Below are 22,320 nucleotides of genomic sequence, written 5' to 3'. Positions count from 1 at the left end.
GGACATAACTGGCTAGTGCTGTATTACAATAAACATTTAGTGCCATGTCCAGTACACTGGTGGCTGACCACTGAATTTAGGGCTTCCTCTTTTACAGTGACATAACAATTATGCAGCTAACAAACTACTACTAAGTGGGGGTGTAACATAACAGTACAGTTAGAAGGTTTTCTTAGTATGCATAGATGCTGGATTGTAGGAGCCTTTGGGGCAGTGTTGTCTGGAGTCTGTACATAGTGCTGCAATACACATAAGTATACCCATTGCCTGCATATCTACAATACATCTTAGTTGCGTTTGCTCAGGTAGTCTTTTAATACCATGCACTCCATGATGTATATACCTATTTATCCTCATGCTTTTCTGTCATATTTACATGGCTTCATATCCAGACATCATGGTCTGCTGCCTTACACTCTACAATGCTGTGTGCTTTGATATCGAGTCTGAGGTTCCCTACACACATACTGTTATTCATACGCATTGCATGTTATGAATTCATATTATTTAGCTACCATGTTGCAGACATGTTTGTGGCAGTGACTGCTTCTGCATAAGGGAAGGCAGATACATTCTCTGCATTTGAATTCCTTTACATTTCTTATTTAGCAGGATATACACACATAGCTCCACTTACAGACTCCTTGCTGTATAGGTATTCAGTGTTTTCCTTTTGTCAGGGCCAGGGCAACAATTTCCTCTTAACAGCTAGTCTGCATCACACTGCCTTGAATGTTTGGATTCCCACTTATTGTCTCTGAATGTTTTTCAGTTGTGATCTCTTTTTATTTAAATCATGTGCATCTGATATTTTAGTTATACTTTTATTTAGAATTTTCTTTGTTTGGTGGGCCCTCTTCAGTGGAAAATCAATGTAAATCAACATCCAAAACATAAGATGATATGGAGAATTACAAGGGATGAAGTAGTAAAGTTGAAAACCCAGAAGATCTAACAGAATAAGTCCGGTCAACAGTCTAATAAGAAAATTGAACACAAAACACGAATGAGGGTAAAAGTAGTACTGCTGCTAAAAATATATATGCGAATGTGTATCATAAATAAGTAAAATGCAATAAGCTACAATCAGGTACACCAGCAACCTATAACTCACTAAACATGAAGACTGAGAAGCAGTTCACAAATCTGATGTGGTAGGACAGACGTTGACTTACTGCCCTAACCAATGTAAGCTGGAGTGCAGATGAAGAGCTGTAAGTCTCAGTGAAGAGTTACACGGATAGGAAATGCATTCCTCATTTTGAGGGAATCTGCAAATAAAATCCCTTATTTCCAGGTCTGCATTAATTAGCTAGGAAGATGGATCTTATAATTGTAACAGAACAAATAGCTTTTAGGCATAAATTAGAGGATACCTTTGTGCTCTGAGCAAATGTTTGAGCTGCATTTATGAGAAGTGAAAGCTGGGCTACTGTGAAGTCAGTTATGATGAACTTCACACACAGAAAACAAATGAGTTACCTTGCAACTTCATGATACATTTTTGTCTTATAATGCCTTCTGCTGAAGGAATCAAAGGACTGTCTATGAAAAGATCTGACCTAAATAATGATTAGGTCATGGCTAATGAAAATATTGGTTGACATGACTGATATTTGAAATAAATCTGTTTATATTTTGCATCATCTCTCTGTAACAATTAATGGCAATGCTTCAACTTTTTTTTCTCACTGACACCATGCACTGCTATATGACTTGTGTTGTAGTCATGTTCTGAGAAGTATGCATAGTAAGAGTAATGAAATTTTAAAATATATACTTTTTTCCATTAATACTTTATAGATGACATATAACTGTGCTGAATTTTTGAAGGTTATCTAACATCCAAGTTCTTCTTCATTTTATAAAGAACACATTAACTTACTATTTTAAAAATCAGACCTCTAAATGCTTATAAACATAGTAATTTTTGATTTCCAGAAGGCATTTTGCAGCATTGTGTGATTATCTGTTTATAACCATTGATTAGACAATTTTTTTTATAATGAGAAGTGCATTTTTGCAGATTATTTAGTGTTTTCAATCATAAGTATTAAATGTTTCCTTTTCCAAATGAATGATTTAACTGTTTAAGTTATACTTCATTTGTTATAACCTTTGTTATTTCAATGGATTATAATAGCAAATTCCTACATCCATATTGCTTTCTGCCTGGCACATAATAGATTATTCACGTCTGTTTTGGATGGATTACAATTTTTTATGTCGCATTATATTATAGATAAAGATTAGAAATCTAGATTTATGATTACTAAATATATATTACATTTACTGTTCCAGTAAGTTTTAATTTTATAAACATTCTTTATATTTTAACTTTTACTTAGAAGACAAGCTATTATGACATTTATTTACTCTATAGTTATGTAAATGGGCATTATAGTGAATATTGTTGTCGTTGATAGGCAAGCGTATGAATTATCTTTAGTTTGGGGAGAGCTAAAAATGTACCTTTGTCCATTACTCTCTTCCAACTATTCCTTGTTATACCAATTTGTTGGTATTAGGTCATTGACCCACCAACCATAAAGAGTACCAGTAATGTAACTAATATACAAGGTTTGTGTTTTAATAGCTTGATTTTATTTTTCTTTCATTTTCCTCCGTCAGCTGGAGCTTGATTTTAGAAGTGAATCTTGACATAAAGCTAGTATCCTGTAATACTAAGGGGTTATGTGATCCTCAAACAGAATTCAGATGTTCATCAGTTTGATGTAAATAAGTCTAGACCATGTTCGCTTACAAGAGTCACACTTGTTTGAATTAGAATATATTTAACAAAATCAAGAAGGATTTATTGTATTTAATGAGAAAGGAAATGATATGTAGTTATCTTAGGCAAACCAATTCCAATGAATTTAGATTGGCCAGTACATTATTTGATGATGATGATGACAGTGATCTGGTAGATGTTAATGCTGGTCCCTAAGAGAAGAAGTCTGAAAATAATGCAAGTTTTGATACCTTTTTTTTTTTTTTTTGAAAATGTTGTGTTTTAACATAAGTAAAAGGGAACTTTGAAAGTTAATGTTATACATTTAAGACATTTTCCAGGAAAACGGACCCACTTCACCCCCCAAAAAATGTGTGGAGCCTGCACCACCATACCCCCACACTACTTGTGTATACTAACTCTGAGATCATTGTAACTTGAAGAGAGAATATTCTGAGACAAAGCAGTTTTGTACTTTATGCTTCTCTGTAATCATACTTACATTCTCTCAGTTCCAGAGGAGTGTAGGATTGTAGATACTGTCCTTGAAAATACAATGGGAACCCTCTAATTCTTTCATATAAATGTATCTATATCAAAATGGCTTAATAAGCTTTTTAACTTAATCTAAGAGAAAAACAATGTATGAAGTGACATTAGTAGGTAAAGTACTGGCAAATATCTGTATTTTCTCAAACAACACTAATTAATTTAACAATCTTTAATTACTGTATAGTCAATTTTAACCATCTAATGATGTTTTAAAATATAATCATGTTATTTACAATATACACATTTTGCTCTAAATACATACTTTGAAGAAAGATTATTATGATTTTAGATTGCAGAGGTATTAAAATATTGCATCAGATTTACTTAACAGCTTCTGATTGTTCACTAATACATATATAGAATTAATTTGTTTAAGATACCTTAACACCTGTCGCCACTTTTATCATCCTTCCTAAACTGTATATATCATTAAAAAACTCTTGGTTTAATTTTTAGATATCTAATAATATTTCACTTAATTAAAATGTTAGTTAAATGCTAAACTGTTTGCTGGTTTGAAAAGTTTGCAGTCCCAGATTATCTGAATCTTTGTAACCACAGATTTTTTAAATATTTTTTTTTTACATTCTGAAAAAGTGATAGCCTTGATTATTTACCTTCTGTAAGTATTTTAATACTTAGACTAAGTGAGATCTTGGAAATTCAGATTATATTTTCTAAATGAGAAACTTAAAAGAGTATTTGTTTTCAAATTTTTATAACAGATTAATACTCAATATATGCTCTAGTGCAAAGAAAGAAAAATATAAAAGGACTCAAATTATTTATATAAAGTTAGCATTAATAGGAAAGTATGTTCTTCTGAAGGCATTTCACTTTATATAGAAATTCTAACAATCAGTTGTATACTGAGTTTAACAAGAACTTAATTCAATCCATTGCTATTGAGGATATAAACAATATTATGAAATCTCTGAAGAGAGATAAGGTATGTGGTAATGGTGGATTGTCTATCAAAACGTATAAACGTTTACCAAATAGAGCAGTAGAATTGCTTAAAGATAGTTGAAACTCATGTAGGGAATTTGAAAAATCACTCTTTTGATATAGCTGAGTAGAATGGCATGATTTATGTGCTACCAAATTAAAGATCAAATCTACATTAATAATTATCACAGTTTCTCAATTCTACTTTGTATGGCTTACAACAGTTTTATAACAGACTGCTTTAATAGAATTAAAACATATTACAAACACAATTCATCCTAATCAGTATGCATTTATCTAGCATAGATAAACAAAAAAATGTGGGAGAAGAGTGCAAAGTATAGTTGATCTAACTAACGTCAGTAACACTGCACTATTTTTAATTTCTTAGGTGGAGAAAACCATTTGACACACTATTTTGGCCTTTTTTGTTTTGAATAAGCTTAATTTTCTACATTTATGTATTATAGTTAGAAACAATCTTTATTCTGACATGTACATTTGATTTAAAGTAAGACCTTATATTTCCCAGAGATTTTAGCTTAAATATGGCATTGGGCAGGGTTGCCACTTACCTTTCTATTATTTATAATGGTATTGGAGCAGATAATATTATAGCCGAAGAGAACTCTTACCCAATGTTATTGTGAGACTCCAAAGAAAATTTTCTCAGGTAGATTGTAAATGTTGGAGGTGTGATGGGGAAGAAAGGTAATTGGAAAAATATTTTTTGGGGTGTAATTAGTTGGTAAATTTGAAAAAGTTCCCTGCAGACAACTCTGTCAGAAATACTGGGTGAGCAAATTGGTGTAATTAAGGAAATGATTTTTTGAGCTATTTTACAGAATCAGGATTGCCTAGACATAGTAAGGCCTTGCTGAGTTTAATTCTGGTGGCTGCCAAAAAAGCAATTACTAGAACATGGAAATTAAAGACTAAACCAACCATACTAGAAGTAGTGAATATAGTAACAGATATAAAAGAACTTGAAGTGGGATCTTTATGTAGGGGTAGGAGCAAATTACAGAGAAAATGTGAATTGCGGGAATGATACATGCAGAATAATGTTTTTAAGGAGGAATGTAATATAAGGAAAGTTAGGAATTGAATGAACTATGTAATGTTCAATTGACAATGACTGTATAGAAGAATTTGTGCTAAAAAATGTTGTGGGTGTGATCTGCTGTGCATAGTTTTATTTACACTCTAGCCAGATGACATTTTACTCTTTATTCCCAGGCTATCCATTATTCTCAACAAACATTTTGATAATTTACTTTTATTTAATAATATCTTGACTCTTAAAGTTGATATCAATGTCTCAGGTATAATCTTTAAACTGTAAATGCAAATTTGTGTTTAATGGTAAATAGAGAACGAACTGAAAACCTCAGATATTTAGAAGCATAAATATCATCCAGAGAGATCTGCAGATCTCTATAAATAAAAATAACACTTCTCTTAAGAACACAATTGATATTTATATACTTTCAGAGTGGGATTCTAAACACTTTACAGAAAGGCAAAACTCACTGTTTTACTATTAAAAATAATTAGCTATTGTGGTTCTCTTGTAAACATGGATGTCTGATATTATTATGAAGAATAAACATCTTATTGACTTACAGTTTCCTAATCTGATTCCTTATAAAATGTTTCTTATTTTAATACATCTTATTTGTTTAATCTGCTTATGATAAAAATACTTTGCTAGGTCACAATTGTGGTACTCCCATAGTGGATACATGGAGTGACTTGTTTAACCACTGTAGTTTTAAAATGTGTTCCATATCAAATTTATATAAACTTGTAAGGGAGTCATAATCATAATTTCACTGTACCTAAAACATTTTTCAAATACTGGAATACCAGATATAAAGGTGCTTTGTTATTTACAGCAAGATCTTTAATGTCCTATAGAATTACACATATTTAGCTTGAAGATATCATTTGATCTGAAGTAGGAATGTTCATTTGTCTGCAACCTGTGGGTTACGGATCCGATATCGGATCCGAGCCGGCAACTTGTTTCAAGCTAATGGATCCGAGCTCCTAGCCCCTCCCTTCACCCATAATCCCCTGCTAACCCTCCATGACCTCAGATCTAGTTTGCCACGCTTGTGATGGCAGGATCCTTTTTCTTGAGCTCCAGATAAGTGACAAAAACTTAAACTTTTTTCTTCAGAAAACTACTTTTTTTGTTTAAATTAACTTTTATTAAGTGTGTCTGAGTTAGGTTCCCTATTTTTTGTTTATTTAATACCCTCCCTTCGCTGGCCGCTAGTGTGTGAGTGTTTGTGGTGTGCTTTTGGGGCCTGTGTGTGTGTGTAGTTGTTTTTTTCTTTGCTTTAAAAAAAAAAAAAAAAAAAAGGGAATGGCTGAGGCCCCAAAAGCCATATTTTTGAAATGTACCGAGTGTGGCCATAAGCTCTCCCCGGCTGATGGCCACACTGTGCTCGTGCCTTGAGGTTGAACACCTCACCTTGGGCTGTACTATCTGTGCAGCGTTCAACCCCAGGGCACTGAAAGAGCGGAGGTCGAAGCTGGTCCTGGCGGGACTTCTACCCCCGGATTCGGCTTCGGCCCCCGCTTCCTCTACCACTCCTGTGGCTCCATCACAGCCTGTGATGGTTGCCACTCCTGCCCCCCTGCCTCCGAGAGGAGAGGCCAGGAGGGAGAAGCACCAAAAGCGGCGGACCGAGACCTCCGTTTCGGCCCCGCCAGCGAAGCGGGCTTCTCCCTCCATTGCTTCTAGGTCTCCTCCTCCTCGGCTCCGATCCCCTTCTTTCTCCCCGGGGCCCGAGGAAGAGGAGACCCGATCTCCGTTGAGGTCATCGAGGCGGCACTCCAGGCCTGCCTCAGTGGCCTCTTCGAGATCCACATTTAGTTTATCTGATGCAGACTTGGACCGGATGATGCGAAGGTTCATCCAGGCCCAGCTGCAGATGGGAGTGCTCTTGCTAACCCCCTCAGGGGAGCTCGACACCTTTTTTCCACCCACTTGCTCCTTCTCCGACCCGCTACCCGGGTTCGGAGCGCTGGGAGCCGAGCAGCCTTGGAGCCGGGGGTGGGTCGGCGCCGACAGTACTGTGTGCTTCGGATCCGACCCTACCCTCGAGTCTGTCGGATCGACCTCGGAGCCGTGGTCCGAGCCGGATCCGGGGATTCAGTGTGCCTTCGGCTCCGTCCAGGTCGGAGCACACTGGTCCTCGGATCCGACGGTCAGCGCCGGCTCCGATCCCTTCATCGGATCCGAGTGGGAGCAGACTTTCGGATCCATTGGAGAGTGGCTCTCCCTCGGCATTCGATGTTGTGGAGAGGGCTCTGTTGAGAGCATCCGGACCCCTGGCCCTTGCATCGACTCCTCCCTGCACTCCCTCTCTGCTGGGCCAGGCTTCCATTACCCGGCCAAAGGGACAGCCTGCTTCGATGTCACAGATAGTTCCGTTGGAACAAGATGTCGCTGGCGAGGGCTCCTCGGACAGTCCCCCCGAGGAAGCTCCCCGCAAGCATAAGTGCAAAAGGAGGCACATGGACTCCCGTGAGTCCTTAACCGAAGACACGGACTTGGAGGAAGGGGAAGGCTCCCCAAGATCACCCCCTGAGGATGTCTCCTTTGGAGACATCATGGAGATGCTAAGAATCAGAGGTGGGTGGTCTGCCCCCAAGTCTTCATCTGACGAGTCCGTGTTTCTGGAGGCATTCGAGGCAGGCCCATCTACCTCCTGGGTGTCCCCTCCAGTCGATCCCTGGTGGACCTTATTACCACCAGGGCATGGAAGGATCCGGACACCGTGGAGCCAATACCCAAATGGCTGGATAGGATTCTTAGCCCCCCCTCTGACCGGTCTCATTGGAGTAAGGGCCCCCCTGTAGATGCCATGTTGACGGCGGCAGCCACAAAGAGCGAATTAGCTCAGGAGAGTCCTCAGTCCATCCACCGAGCAAAGAGTCTCATTTGATGGATCGCTTAGGGAAGCGAGTCTTTAATTCAGCGACCTTCTCTGTAAGGTCTCTGAACTATATGGCACATGTCATCAGGATGCAGCAGGATCTTATCAAAGAATACGCTGCATCCCCCCCTGAGTCCATGTCGGAGGAGGATAAACATTTATTCTCCACCCGAATGGCCACTCTAAGATCTATTTCTAACACCTCTATGCGGCTATTGTCCCACGCCACAGAGGGAGCCGCTAGGGCCAGCGGAGCAGGCCTAGTCATGAGACGTCACGCCTGGCTCCGTCATTGCGACTTTACGGAGCCCTTTAAAGCATCCTTCGCGAACGCCCCCTTCGATGGTTCTGCCCTTTTTGGCAAAACAGTTCGCGAAATGCTTGTCCAGAGCGAGAAGGACGGGAAGACGTTGTCTGCTGTCGGAGTCCGCTTCTCTGCTCCCCAGCGGTCCTTTTCAAGGAACCAAAAGGGTCAGAAGAAGATGTGGTTCCGAAAATCACAACATTCCCAACCAGCTCCGGACAACCAGTCCTACCGTGGCAGAGGTGGACAGGGAGGATGTCGCCCTAGGGGCAGAGGGTTTCCGAGAAATTTCGGGTCCAGAGAAGCCGGAACTGGAAGCAGTCGGGGGGCGTTTTTCAAAGCATCTAGCGGCATGGGAGTCCATCACAACAGACCGCTGGGTGCTTCGCATCATATCCAGAGGGTACAAGATACCAATTCTCCATGTCCCCCAATCCAAGAACCTCCCCGATGTACCAGCCGATCACAGGGAGGCCGCAGCCGCAGAAATACAGCATCTGCTAAGAAAAAGAGCCATCCAGCCCGCCCCCCAAGACCAGCTCGGATTAGGGTTCTACTCCAGGTTCTTTTTGGTGCCAAAAAACACTGGGGATCTGAGACCCATCCTAGACCTTTCCCGCTTGAACCTGTCAGTAACCAAGGAAAAATTCCGAATGGTCACTCTTCAATCTATCCTCCCCTTCTGAGGAGAGCGATTGGATGTGCTCTATAGACCTCAAGGATGCGTATTACCACATCTTCTTATTTCTGTTTTAATAGCTTGATTTTATTTTTCTTTCATTTTCCTCCGTCAGCTGGAGCTTGATTTTAGAAGTGAATCTTGACATAAAGCTAGTATCCTGTAATACTAAGGGGTTATGTGATCCTCAAACAGAATTCAGATGTTCATCAGTTTGATGTAAATAAGTCTAGACCATGTTCGCTTACAAGAGTCACACTTGTTTGAATTAGAATATATTTAACAAAATCAAGAAGGATTTATTGTATTTAATGAGAAAGGAAATGATATGTAGTTATCTTAGGCAAACCAATTCCAATGAATTTAGATTGGCCAGTACATTATTTGATGATGATGATGACAGTGATCTGGTAGATGTTAATGCTGGTCCCTAAGAGAAGAAGTCTGAAAATAATGCAAGTTTTGATACCTTTTTTTTTTTTTTTTTGAAAATGTTAAGTGTTTTAACATAAGTAAAAGGGAACTTTGAAAGTTAATGTTATACATTTAAGACATTTTCCAGGAAAATGGACCCACTTCACCCCCCAAAAAATGTGTGGAGCCTGCACCACCATACCCCCACACTACTTGTGTATACTAACTCTGAGATCATTGTAACTTGAAGAGAGAATATTCTGAGACAAAGCAGTTTTGTACTTTATGCTTCTCTGTAATCATACTTACATTCTCTCAGTTCCAAAGGAGTGTAGAATTGTAGATACTGTCCTTGAAAATACAATGGGAACCCTCTAATTCTTTCATATAAATGAATCTATATCAAAATGGCTTAATAAGCTTTTTACCTTAATCTAAGAGAAAAACCATGTGTGAAGTGACATTAGTAGGTAAAGTACTGGCAAATATCTGCATTTTCTCAAACAACACTAATTAATTTAACAATCTTTAATTACTGTATAGTCAATTTTAACCATCTAATGATGTTTTAAAATATAATCATTTTATTTACAATATACACATTTTGCTCTAAATACATACTTTGAAGAAAGATTATTATGATTTTAGATTGCAGAGGTATTAAACTATTGCATCAGATTTACTTAACAGCTTCTGATTGTTCACTAATACATATATAGAATTAATTTGTTTAAGATACCTTAACACCTGTCGCCACTTTTATCATCCTTCCTAAACTGTATATATCATTAAAAAACTCTTGGTTTAATTTTTAGATATCTAATAATATTTCACTTAATTAAAATGTTAGTTAAATGCTAAACTGTTTGCTGGTTTGAAAAGATTGCAGTCCCAGATTATCTGAATCTTTGTAACCACAGATTTTTTGAATATTTTTTTTTACATTCTGAAAAAGTAATAGCCTTGATTATTTACCTTCTGTAAGTATTTTAATACTTAGACTAAGTGAGATCTTAGAAATTCAGATTATATTTTCTAAATGAGAAACTTAAAAGAGTATTTGTTTTCAATTTTTTATAACAGATTAATACTCAATATATGCTCTAGTGCAGAGAAAGAAAAATATACAAGGACTCAAATTATTTATATAAAGTTAGCATTAATAGGAAAGTATGTTCTTCTGAAGGCATTTCACTTTATATAGAAATTCTAACAATCAGTTGTATACTGAATTTAACAAGAACTTAATTCAAACCATTGCTATTGAGGATATAAACAATATTATGAAATCTCTGAAGAGATATAAGGTATGTGGTAATGGTGGATTGTCTATCAAAATGTATAAACGTTTACCAAATAGAGCAGTAGAATTGCTTAAAGATAGTTGAAACTCATGTAGGGAATTTGAAAAATCACTCTTTTGATATAGCTAAGTAGAATGGCATGATTTATGTGCTACTAAATTAAAGATCAAGTCTACATTAATAATTATCACAGTTTCTCAGTTCTACTTTGTATGGCTTACAACAGTTTTATAACAGACTGCTTTAATAGAATTAAAACATATTACAAACACAATTCATCCTAACCAGTATGCATTTATCTAGCATAGATAAAAAAATGTGGGAGAAGAGTGCAAAGTATAGTTGATCTAACTAACGTCAGTAACACTGCACTATTTTTAATTTCTTAGGTGGAGAAAACCATTTGACACACTATTTTGGCCTTTTTTGTTTTGAATAAGCTTAATTTTCTACATTTATGTATTATAGTTAGAAACAATCTTTATTCTGACATGTACATTTGATTTAAAGTAAGACCTTATATTTCCCAGAGAATTTAGCTTAAATATGGCATTGGGCAGGGTTGCCACTTACCTTTCTATTATTTATAATGGTATTAGGTTCATAGGTTCATAGATTAGTACTAAGCTAACTGCCCTTGCGAGCCATTTTAAGCCTAGCCAATCATCCCTTGTGAGACTCGAACCCCGCACCTTGTGTTTGTAAGGCAAACACCTTACCCATTAGGCCACCCTCCCAACCAATATTGGAGCAGATAATATTATAGCCGAAGAGAACTCTTACCCAATGTTATTGTGAGACTCCAAAGAAAATTTTCTCAGGTAGATTGTAAATGTTGGAGGTGTGATGGGGAAGAAAGGTAATTGGAAAAATATTTTTTGGGGTGTAATTAGTTGGTAAATTTGAAAAAGTTCCCTGCAGACAACTCTGTCAGAAATACTGGGTGAGCAAATTGGTGTAATTAAGGAAATTATTTTTTGAGCTATTTTACAGAATCAGGATTGCCTAGACATAGTAAGGCCTTGCTGAGTTTAATTCTGGTGGCTGCCAAAAAAGCAATTACTAGAACATGGAAATTAAAGACTAAACCAACCATACTAGAAGTAGTGAATATAGTAACAGATATAAAAGAACTCAAAGTGGGATCTTTATGTAGGGGTAGGAGCAAATTACAGAGAAAATGTGAATTGCGGGAATGATACATGCAGAATAATGTTTTTAAGGAGGAATGTAATATAAGGAAAGTTAGGAATTGAATGAACTATGTAATGTTCAATTGACAATGACTGTATAGAAGAATTTGTGCTAAAAAATGTTGTGGGTCTGATCTGCTGTGCATAGTTTTTTTTACACTCTAGCCAGATGACATTTTACTCTTTATTCCCAGGCTATCCATTATTCTCAACAAACATTTTGATAATTTACTTTTATTTAATAATATCTTGAATCTTAAAGTTGATATCAATGTCTCAGGTATAATCTTTAAACTGTAAATGCAAATTTGTGTTTAATGGTAAATAGAGAACGAACGGAAAACCTCAGATATTTAGAAGCATAAATATCATCCAGAGAGATCTGCAGATCTCTATAAATAAAAATAACACTTCTCTTAAGAACACAATTGATATTTATATACTTTCAGAATGGGATTCTAAACACTTTACAGAAAGGCAAAACTCACTGTTTTACTATTAAAATAATTAGCTATTGTGGTTCTCTTGTAAACATGGATGTCTGATATTATTATGAAGAATAAACATCTTATTGACTTACAGTTTCCTAATCTGATTCCTTATAAAATGTTTCTTATTTTAATACATCTTATTTGTTTAATCTGCTTTGCTAGGTCACCATTGTGATACTCCCATAGTGGATGCATGGAGTGACTTGTTTAACCACTGTAGTTTTCAAATGTGTTCCATATCAAATTTATATAAACTTGTAAGGGAGTCATAATCATAATTTCACTGTACCTAAAACATTTTTCAAATACTGGAATACCAAATATAAAGGTGCTTTATTTACAGCAAGATCTTTAATGTCCTATAGAATTACACATATTTAGCTTGAAGATATCATTTGCTTTTCTTACCCATGACAAATGTGATAAGTTTGAATCCAACACCCCAAATGTTTGTTGACAGTATAGACATAGAGAAATTGGGGATTGGGAGATATACTTGCAGACTGACCTTTGTTTGTTTGTGGACTATATTGGAAAATATTGAAAACATTATGGAATAACAACATTCATTTAAGCATGTGTATAAAGTTATTTGGAACACCATTCCCTAATTTTATCATCTCCTCACAAGTTTTCATGTTTTAAAGTTTGCATACATTGACCAGTTAAATGATCAGAAAATACTGGAAAAAATATTGATGCACCTACATCATCCAGATGTGTTAATCTTGGTTGAAGTTATTCGGATTTAACTCTGTGAACTAATGGAAAACTGTCCATGTTCAAGACTTAGTAATATTATTGACATTTATACAGATGCTAGTTATTAATTAATTTTCCCCAGGGGAAAAAAACATAAAAGCTGAATCACTGTTAATGCTGCATTTTTTTATGTAGGATGACTGATGCTTACCTAGTGAGTTAAAGTTTTCCATGATATATTTACTGCATTTTTATACTAATTATTCCTAACGGAGGATCCTACATCCCTCTTTCTTCCACTGTTACCCTATTTTTCTTCTACCCTTTTCTATTAAAAAAAATCAACAAAGAAAGCAATGCACACATAAAACACATTTTCTTGGATTAATATTGAAAACTAATAAAAAGAGAAATGCTCTACTACTGAGATGGCTCTGATGATTTCACTGGTTACTTTCAATCTGAATGAGAATGCAACTTAACAGTAAAATAAATTATTTTGCAGTCCAGTGCTAGTGTAATCAGTGAAAACACATATTGGCATCCAAACAAAAAGACTGGTGGAAATACAGAATAGTTGTAACAGGGAAAGACACAATGAAGAATGGACCATTTATGAATGTTTGTTTACCAGGGTAGAGCACTTCATTATAATGAAGATATCAAGAGATAAACACACATATACACACGAATGCATGCATGCAATAAAAATGGAGAAAGAATAGCTATTTCAGTGAAAGAGGGTGGATTTTGCTTGTTCAACTATCTGGTGAAAGACCACAGAGATCTCTACCTGACTGTCTCCTTATTAACTCCTTGTACTTATAATGTGTCTCTGTTATTTTAAGCTTCATGAACTTACTAAGGTGTTTTGGGAAAAAAAATCTGACAATGTCAGTTTTCATTCTGTCACCAACTGATGGGTTTGGATCTGATCTATTGGATCTAACTCAGCCAGTGCAAAAGTTCATGGCAACTTTGAACTTTCAAGCTTCTCCCATACCCAGAAAAAAAAAAAAAAAACAATTACCTCAGATCTCACTTCCTGCCTCACAGCGAAAGACATAGGTTCATATGTAGGTACTAGGCTATCGGCACAAGGGCCTAAGTAAGCCTAGCCAACAAGGTTCTCTGGCATATGCCACCCAAGAAAGTTAATTTCCTGTGCCCCTGTAAAGCAGAGCTACAGAAGTGATCCCCGGGGTGTATTTCCTATTACTCAACCACTTATCAAGATTTTTTTTTTTGAAGAATGTTAATGAGGAACTTTGCTTGATATAGATAGGTAGCTTGTTCCAGAGTATAGGAAGTCTCTGGGACAGGAATCTATCCCTCCAGCATGTCCTGTTTATTGTGGTGACAAGGTTTAGGTCCCTAGAGCATGTATCTTGGAGGGATTGGGATTTCTTGGTTGTAGACTCTCAAGATTTAAGTGTAGACAAGTGCTTTTTTCTTGTTAATCTCTTACTTTTTTGTTTATCCTGATTATCTTTTGTTATGTACTAGTGCATTCTGTAAATTACTATTGTTAGTAATTTTCTCCCTTTTACCCTTTTTCTCTATCTCCAACATTTGTTCTAGCTCTTAGCTACTTTTGTAGGTAGTTTTTCATTTTTCTTCCCCTTCTTTCATTTTTATAACAACAAAAAAAATAGTTTACTGTTAATTAGACCTTATTCTTATAGTTATAGTTTTACAGTGTATGTGTTGTTAGTGTTTTGTTCCTAACATCCATTTTTTTAGGATGTTGGAAAAAGAGAAAAGCCTGCGAGCTTTAAAAATGTGGTAAATGCAGTCAGAAAAGCCCTCTGTCTGACTCGCACAAACTCTGCGTGTATTGTTTTGGACTCCATCTCCAAGAAAGCTGTTCTATTTGACATGCGTTAAACCCAAGGGCCCTGGTTGAATGCAAGAACTAACTTATTTTGAAGGGATTACTTCTGTCCTCCTTTAGCGAGGGACTAGCTGGTGCTTCTTCTCAAAAACCAAGGAAAATGTCTCCTACTTCTCCAAGCACCTCAACAGCCTCTTCTAAGACTTCGGAGAAGTCCGTTAAAAGATCTTTTCTGGATCCATCTGTTACATCAGATTCAAAAAAGAAAAGACCAACATTTTTGGATCTGACTTCTTCTGATCAGAAACATATAAGTAAAGAGTCTTTGGATCTGACTGACTCTTCAGATCCAAAACCTTTGAAATTTAAAGACACATTGGATCAGGCCCCCTCAGATCTGGCATAAAGAATTGCGGATGTAGTAATTTTGCCCAGAACTAGATACTCACCTTCAGTGGACCCAGTTCCAACCAGGGTCCCATCTCCTTTTTTTCAGTGAGGCCAAAATCTCCTTCAGGGATCTCCACTCACTCTTCCAGAAGCCTTACGGAAGAGGATGTGGAGAGGTTAGTGAGAGAGATCCTCTCAGCACAGAGCCAGCCAGTTATCCTTTCAGCTCCTACCCCATTGTGAGGCCAAAATCTCCTTCAGGGATCTCCACTCACTCTTCCAGAAGCCTTACGGAAGAGGATGTGGAGAGGTTAGTGAGAGAGATCCTCTCAGCACAGAGCCAGCCAGTTATCCTTTCAGCTCCTACCCCATTGGGTCAGGACATCCGTGTATCCACTACTCCAACTTTGTCAATTCCTCCTCTGACTCCTTTCAAGGTCTCAGAGCCCTTGGATCCAAGGCACCCAGGCCCATTGACTTCAGATCTGTGGGTACCTTTATCCTCATATCCGAAGCTTGATCTGAGCTCTTTAGCTCAGTCGGATCAGGAGAGCTTTCAGGGCTGATCCTACCCTGTCAGGTCTGAGGTGCTTCATTCAGCTCCTACGTTTTTGTAGCCATCTCTGTGCTATGGAGCCTTGGCAATTGTCAGTTCTGCACTGACTTCAGCCTTGGGGTGGACTGTCCTTGGAGCAGGATAGGATCATGGATCAGAGACTTGTGGTTTTGGATCCAGGAGCCTATCCTTTGACATGGCGGTCTGCCTTTGCAGCCTTGGAGAGAGCCCTGTCTGGATCCTTGACTCAGACGGTGCCTATCCACTTGGATCCTTTGTCTATATCTGTCTTGTCTCTGCACCTGGAGTCTCAGCTATCCTGTCCACATGGGTAGCCAATACCAAAACCCCAGATATCCCATCATGGGATCACCAATTCTTCTGACACCTTCCCAAAGTATCCGCTGAGGAGATCCCTAAGAAGAAAACATGTAAGAGGAAGCATTTAGATTCCCCTGAATCTGCATCAAGGATACAGATTTTGATGAGGCTGAAGGGTCCCCATAGTCACCTCCTGATGTCTCATTTAGAGACATCCTAGAAATCCTGAAACAGAGGGGTGGCTGGAAGTCCAGCAACTCTTCACTGGAAGAATTTGTACTACTGGAGGGGATCGGTTACCAGACCATCTACCTCCTTTGTGACCCTGCCTACTGATGAGTTCATTAACTTGGTCTCATGGCGGGCATGGGAAGACATCATTGAGCCAGTTCCCAGGAAGTGCATTAAAATCATGAGAGCTCCAGAGGCTAAACAGTTTTGGTCCAATGATATGCCTGTTGATGTTCATAGTGGTGGTCACTAAGAAGGAACTTGCAGATGAAAGTTCCTCTGTTCATCCCTCCAACAAAGAGTCTCAGCTAACGGACAGATTTAGGAAGCATGTCTATGCTTCAGCTATCTCCCCTTAAGGTCTCTGAACTATTTGGCACACTTCACAAGACTACAGAGGGGATATGATTAAGGAGCTATCAGACACCCTCTCAGGATCTGTTTCTGACGAGGTGAAAGCATCTGTAATCTCTCAGTTGGCTACCCTACAATTGAAATTTAACTCCTCCATGAAGCTCATTTCTAATATAGAAGAAGGAACCTCAAGGGCAGCAGGTTCAGGGTTCACCATTAGCAGATATGCTTGGATGCATTTATGTGATTTTGTGGAGCCCTTTAATTCTTCGTTCATCACTGCTCCTTTTGACGGCATGTCTCTTTTTGGCCCAAAGGTAAAAGACACTGTCTAGGTGTGAGAAGGATGGAAAGACACTTTCTGCTGTTGGCGTATGTTTTTCACTCCCCAAAGATCCTTTTCAAGGAATCATCGAGGCAATGGTAAAATGTGGTCCAGAAAATCCCAAAGATCTTTCCAGGGCACACATGGAGGAAGATCCCCCAGGGTCAGAGGGGGTATTCAAATATTAGACTCCACCCTCATGGCAGAGGTAGCCCACAGAACCAAGAGTCCAGAAATTTGTTCTTTGGTAAACCTTTTCAGTGCTCCTGAAATGAGGCCTGATTGTTCCCCTTTGGTCGGCAGTCAGGGCTCATTTGTCTCATGAGTGGTCCCTCAACAAGAATACAGCGGAATTGATTTTTCTGACAATGGGGCCAGCCTTGCTGCAATCTCTTTGCATCTCCCCTGAACAACAAGTGCAGCAGGCACTTTGCCCTAATCTCCCCACAGGGGGAGTCACTGAGGGATGCACTTTAAGCTTATCCCCCAATTCCTTTGATTCCACAGTTCCTAAAGAGAGCTGTCAGGTTGAAGAGCAAAGTCATCTTCATTGCACCCTATTGGCCTTGACAGATTTGGTTTCCCTTCCTATGGCCTTGTTTAATTCATCAACCCTGGATTCTGGACCCAGTTCTAGATCTGCTGTCTCATCTGACAGCCATGATTTATCTAAAGCTTCCCAATCTCAAGCTGATGGTTTGGCTTCTCCATTTCCAGTAATAGCCAGGCAACCAATGCTCTCATCTCCTGTTTGCCACATTTTGTTATCTTCCGTGAAACCATCTACAAGGAAACTTTATGCTAGTAAATGGAAAAGATTCATACACTGGGCTATTCAAAATCATATCAACACTTTTTCTGCCCCTATTCATAGCATTCTCTATTTCTTGACTACATTTTAATCAAGGAGCCAGTTCTTCAACAGTTAAAGTTCATTTGGCAGCAATTTCAAATTTCTATATTGTATTTGATAGTTCCTCACTCACTTCCCATAAACTTTGTAAAACTTTTTTTGCAAAGCATGCTCCATTAAAAACCTCCATTTAATGATCCTACTCCTCCATAGGATCTTAATCTGGTACTGCAAGCCTTGATCCATCCACCCTTTGAACCTGATCATGACTGTAGTCTTAAATTTCTTTCTTGGAAAAATTTATTATTGCTGGTCATTACTTCTGCCAGATGAATTTCTGAAATTCAAGCCTTGTTTGTGAAGCCCCCATATCTAATTTTTCATAAAGATAGGGTTACACTATGAACTAGTGCATCCTTTCTGCCCAAAGTAGTATTAGAGTCCAGTATTAACCAGTCCATCAATTTACCATTTTCTTTCCAAATTTTTTAAACAAAGGCTAATATTTATTACATTTATTGAATGTTCATAGGCAACTGCACTTCTATATACATAGAACAAAGGACATCAGAAGTACAGACCAGTTATTTGTTTCATTTGCAGATGTGAAGCTGGGTAAACTAGTGTCCAAAGTCACTTTAGCCAGATGGCTTACAAGCTCATATCCTTTGTTTACAATAAATTGTATATCCCTTTTCTGAAACAGATACATGCTCATTCAACCAGGTCCATAGCAACTTCCTCTGTTTTTCTTTCAAGAGCTTCCATGGATGATATATGTACAGCAGCATCTTGGGTTCCCCCTATACTTTTATCACTAATTACAAATTGGATTTGGTATCAAGACGTAGAGCATCATTTGGCTAAGTGTTGCTTAAGAAAATCCTTTCTTGCATCCACCCTGGGATTTAGGTAGCTGAGGACTCTGTCCTATCAGTTTAGGATGGAATAAAAATGTACATCAGATAAAGATGTTATATACTTACCATAATGTTCCATCTGTGTTGTCTATTTTCATTCATCCTCAAATCCCCACCCACCAACCCCCATCCTTATGTTTTTTTCTGGAAGAGTGAGTGGATATACATATAAAAATGTTGTATATTCCAACCATAATAAAGCTCCAGATATAGCCTTCTCTAGATCGTTTTCTATGTTTTACTTTTATATTTCTTTATATAAGAATAATTACTTTATACTATACCTGGCAAACAAGATCTGAGGTAATTGGGGTTGGTGCTTTCTTGTTAAGGGAGAAGCTCGAGAGTTTTAAGTTGCTACAAGCTTTTACAAAGACCAAGTTGGATCTGATGGATCGGATCCAAATCCATCAGTTGAGGAAGAATGAAAATGGTCAACACAGATGGAAAGTTATGGTAAGTACATGGTTCTTTTTATGTACTCACCATGATGTTCCATCTGTGTTGTCCATTTTCATTGTTCCTCTAGAATTGGGTTCAGAGCTGATCCTCCAATTTGGCTTGGCTGCTTTTTACAGTTGATGGGTACTAGAAACTCTTGAGCTTTTCCCTTACCCATAATCCTCTCATCCCTTACCATGTTTTCTGGCTATATGGCTTCATAGAACATTAGAAACAGCACTAGAATGAGAAACCAAGACCTGGAGCTCAAAGGTAGGAACATTGGTTCCCTTATTATCTTCTCATTCTTCCAGAAGTTGCAAATGAAATGGTAGGGGTTTGGAGGGAGGGGAGTTAAGGAAGAATGAAAATGGGCAACACAGACAGAAAGTCATGGTGAATACATAACTTCTTTATCTGATATTGCCAATTTTCATTCATTCCTCAACAAATGGGACAGAGTTCCCAGCTACCTGAATCCTGAGAACACTCTAAGGAAGGATATTCCTGAGCACTGTTGAGCCAAAGGCTGCTCTTCCCTCAAGACCAAATGTAAATTGTATTCAGTAATAAAGGTATGAGGATTATCCCAGGTTGCAACCACACATATATCATCCATGGAAGACCTGGATAAAAATACTGATGTAGTTGCCATGGACTTGGTTGAATGGGCTTTCAAGGGTTTTGGTAAAGACAAACCCAGTCTATTATAGACAAAGGAGATGCAATCAGTTAACCATTTGGCTAAAGTTACTTTCATAACTGGCTTTCCCAATTTTGATTCTGCAAAAGAAACAAATAATTGATCTGTCTTTCTAAAGTTCTTTATTCTGTGCAAATTCAAATGTAACTCCTGTGAACATCCAACAAGTGTAACATGTATTCTCCTTTGTTAGTGAAATTTGGAAAGAAAACTGGACGATTGATAGACTGATTGATGTTGGATTCTGACACACCTTAGGAAGAAAGGAATGGTTGGTTTGTAGTGCTACGCTATCTCTATGAAATAAAGAGGCTTAGAAGACAAGGCTTGACGTTCATAGACTCTGTGAGCAGAGGTTTAGCTACCAAGAAGACAGTTTTCCAGGTTAAAAATTTTAGTCCACACTTTGCTGATGGTTCAAAAGGAGATTGAGTCAAAGCTTGTAAGACTAAATTCAAGTCCCATTGCAGAGTTGGATCTTTAAAGGGTGGCCTGAGAAGAAATGTACCCCTTATAAAGGCTTTAGAAAGTTTTGAAGAAGCTAAGATGGAATGTTAACTCCTACATGAAAATTAGAAATAGCAGCTAGTTGTACTCTAATAGATGACGAACTAGCCCCATCATTATAAATTCTAGCCAAAAACTCAAGAACTGTATGTGTTGGTGCTGAAAAAAGGGTCAATGTCTTTTTGATGTACCAAAAAAAAAATATTTTCCATTTACTTCTGTAATCCTCCTAGTGGGCATATTATGGAAGATAAAGGAATATGACAGACAAGGGAGGAGAGCCTGGGTTCCCTGCCTATCAATGGAAGTGAAGAAACTATGTGGTCACCTTCAAGTCTAAAATGTCCTGGTGAATCATGTCCATCAGGTGAGACAGGATGCCTGGATTTGGATCCAGAATCCATGGAGAGTGAACTAGATGAGGTAAGAGAAAGGGGAAGAAAATCTGACGACGCCAATAAGAGGCAATGGGGATGATTTTGCTCTTCAATCATGATGCTTTCTGGAGAAATTGGGGATTAAAGGGGTTGGGGATAAGCATAGAGGAGACTGGGGCCATTCATGGAGGAGAACATCTCTCAGTGATTCCCCCTGTGGGAGTATTAGGGCAAAGAACCTATTGCACTTGTTGTTGAAGGAAGATGCAAAGAGGTGACATTAAGGTTGGCCTCATTGGTAGAATATCTTTTCCACAACTTGCATGTTGAGAAACCACTCATGAGGCAATAAAATGGACCTTCTCAACCTGTCTACTATCACTTTGGATTTCCCCAGAATGTGCATTGCAGTCAGAAACTGATTGGATGAGATCACCCATTGCCACACTCTCAGAGATTCTTGATACAAGGGCTAAGATCTGGTTCCTCCATGTTTGTTGTACCATACCACTGACGTATTGTCCATCTGAATTGCAATAGTCCCCAAAAGGAGAGAGTGTTGATAGGCCTGCAATGCTAATGGTACTGCTGTCATTTCCAGGACACTGATATGCACGTTGGTCTCTTCAGGGGTGCCAAGTGCCTTGGACTGTCTTTCCCAAGAAGTGCCCCTCCACACCTTAGGAAGTGTTCGTGGTCACCACAGCCTTCAGCTGAAGAAGAATGAAGACACGGCCTTATAATATCTGCTCTGAGTGAATCTACCAGCAGAGGTGCTTTTTGCATACCTGAGTTATTCTGATCTGGGTGGACGTAGGTTGATGTAGAATGGACCACTGAGTTGCTAAGGTCCATTGAAGAATTCTCATATGGTATCTTGCTAGTAGAACTAGAACTATCACAGCAGACATTGAACCCAAGGCTTGTTAAATCAATTGTGCTGATAAAGAAAAATTCTGAATTATCTCTCTGACTTGAAATCAGATAGTCTGTATCCTTGGTAAGGGAAAGGAGGCTGTTACTGATACCATATTGAACAAGACTCCTATGAACTTAAATGTCTGAGATGATTTTAGCTGAGATTTGCTATGATTGATGGTAATTCCTAGATGAGAGCAAATCTGGAGTACACAGTATTGTGCTTTTGTCAGAAGATGCCTGGTCGCAGTGGTTATGAGCTAGCTGTACAAGAACAGAAACACACAGAATCTCTGCAGTCTCAAGTGAGCTGCTG

Source organism: Protopterus annectens, chromosome 12.part0 (assembly GCF_019279795.1).
Source record: "Protopterus annectens isolate FY-2018-M chromosome 12.part0, PAN1.0, whole genome shotgun sequence".
Classification (NCBI taxonomy): Eukaryota; Metazoa; Chordata; order Ceratodontiformes; family Protopteridae; genus Protopterus; species Protopterus annectens.
This window is presented reverse-complemented; position numbering follows the sequence as displayed.